The following is a 2941-nucleotide window of genomic DNA, read 5'->3' as shown; positions in this document are numbered from 1 at the left end:
GCTATTTATACTTCACGGAACCACTTTCGCTTTAATATTTAATTAAGAGTATTATTATTTTAATTATTGTATTTTAAGCAAATGGATCTATTTATAACCCTTTTCTATTGGTGGAATAGAATCCATTGGTTTTCCATGTGGTATATGTGAATAACATGTTAATTGAGATTTTGAAGGTTTAAGATTTACTATTTTCACCATTTAAATTATTAATGATTATGCTTATCTTACTTATAAATACTCAGCAATTATGGCCATCAGTTATAAGGAAAACTAAAATAACTTCCCTTTCAGATGTTTATCTTCTGTATGTTTTTACTTTATTAACATTGATTGAGTAGATGTTTAAAGTGATAGAAAAAAAAAACTTAATGCAGATATATAGTTAAAATTGTGATACATATTAAATTAATATTTTTAATTTATATAATAAACAATATTTTGTTATCTAACTTGAAGATTTGCTCAGTAAATTTTATTTGATTATTTTTTTTATTTGAATAATTAAGATAAAATTATAGTGAAAAAAATATATTATAAAATCGTTTGAATTTTAATTTCATGTATTTTATTTTTTATTTAAATTTATGATATTGACTAGTTTTTCAAAATTTATATTTTGACACAATTTATTTAAATTTTTTTAGAAATATTGAATTTATTTGTATTAATATTTTATTGAATAATTTGATTTAAAATATATTTAAAAATTATTTTTTATTTATGTAATATTTTAAATATTAATTGTTAAATAATTTTATTTAAAATTAAAAATATGTATACATGTATATATAAATATTTTTTATATTCATGACATTTAAAGTATAAATAATCGAACAACATTTTTTAAATGGGACAAGAAAATAAATAAATGAACAATTAGGATGATAACGATCTATTTTAATGAAAACATACTTTAACACATTTTTAAACCACTTATCTTTTATAGTTTTTTAATCTTATGAAGTGAATTCTAGTACTTTTAAAATAAATTAACAGTACTTAAAAATAAATCTTATATCATTATGATATTATATATTATGAATTTGAAATTTAATGTTCAAGATCCAGAATCTTCTCTATACATTTAATTTTAATTATATAAATAGCCATTTATTTAATATGTCACACCGATTAAAATACCAATTAAAAATTATGGGTAACATTTTCTGAAATTTCAAAAAAATATGGATATTTTTTAATCTGGTAAGAAAAACTTTGAAATGGAAAGGTATCCATATATTAATTTTTAAAGATAAAATAAAATGCTCAGAATTCTAAAATGTCAAATAACACATTTAATAAGTTTATTACTCAAATAACACATTCTTTAACTAAATTAATATAAATATTGATTTGCAATTATCGATTATTTTTAAAGACAGAATATTCCAATTTTGGAAGGGAAGCTTTTTTGTTTTTTTCTAATCAAGTATTGACCTTTTTAAACGCGAATATTATTGTTTAATTTTGGCGGGAAATTTTTGTCCTTTATGATTATGATCAAGACAGTAACCTAACAAAAGCTGTACTTTATGTTGTCACTTGCCGTGTGGTGGGACAGTTTCGTATTTAAAGAAAATAATATTTATTTAATTTTTTTCCATTTTTTCAAGAACAAGAATAAATAAAAAATAGAATAATTAGTATAACTATTATTATAATTTATTTTTAATATATTATATTATATATTATAATTTTCAAATATTAATTTATTTAAATTTTATTAATATTGATATAATTAATTACGTATTTACTTTTTAATAATAATTAATCATATGACTTTTTTAATAAGTATATGTGACCGATCATTACTAAAGACTAAGTATATATTTAATTACATCAAATCAAATTAATATAATTAAAATTAAAATGTTTTAATTTTTTATTATATAAAAATAAAAAATAAACTGTGTTAGTATTTATTATAGTAAACATTTTTCTCGTAATGAAAAAGAAAATATAATTGACTGTTATGCGCTCATAAATAATAACCTGGTAACTAAATTCATTGAAAAGGCGTATTTGATTAAAATGTTCCAACTCAGATAATTTGTCAAGAATTTACAAAATAAACATAACATTAATTTAATACATAAATATTAAATAATTTTATAAAACTATTATTTTATAGGATTGTGTATTATGAGGAATCAACATCATTTCGGGTATACTGTGTGAAAAATATTTAGAAAATATTGATAAATTATCGGCCACATACAAAAAGTAATCACATTTTTAATAAGAAAAATCATAATAATAAAAATCCACCACGTTTTTATGCATCAAAATTCTATAAATAAGTTAACCATTGTCAGCTTTAATAGTTTTTTTCTGTAACATTCGTTATGCATTAATACTCACAGTCATTTAAACATTGGATACTCTTTTGCAAAAGGATAGTTCCCTACCCATCTAGATCCGTATAAGTGCATATTATATTATTGATATAGAATACTTGTTATTTTTATTATTGATTAATCTTAACCAAAAATTTGAGAGATCATATAATTCATTCATAAGACACAAATATAGCGAATATTCAAACATGATTGGAAAGAATCACTCGAAAACTTTACCTTCTTGAGAGTTAAAAAATTGATTTTGTGAACTTTACAAAAACGAATTCAAAGATTTTTTTTATTTCTTTAAAGAAAAAGAAGAATCAGTATTACATGTGACGGCAGAGTATTGAAAATTCAAGTGTGAGTCTAAGTCTCACATTTGATAGAAATAAAAAAGTACAATACTATATAAAGAAGAAAGATTCATTATCTTATTGTCTTAAGGTTTTTGGTAGCGAGTGTTGTTAATCTCTTATATGATTTGACTGATATCTCATTGGTAGAGTACTATATAAAGATGAAAGATTCATTGCCTTAAAGTTTTTGATAGAGAGTGGTATCAATCTCTTATATAGTTAGGTTTATATCTCATTGGT

Source organism: Vigna angularis, chromosome 6 (assembly GCF_016808095.1).
Source record: "Vigna angularis cultivar LongXiaoDou No.4 chromosome 6, ASM1680809v1, whole genome shotgun sequence".
Lineage (NCBI taxonomy): Eukaryota > Viridiplantae > Streptophyta > Magnoliopsida > Fabales > Fabaceae > Vigna > Vigna angularis.
The sequence above is the reverse complement of the archived record's forward strand: the minus strand, read 5'-3'. Positions refer to the sequence as shown.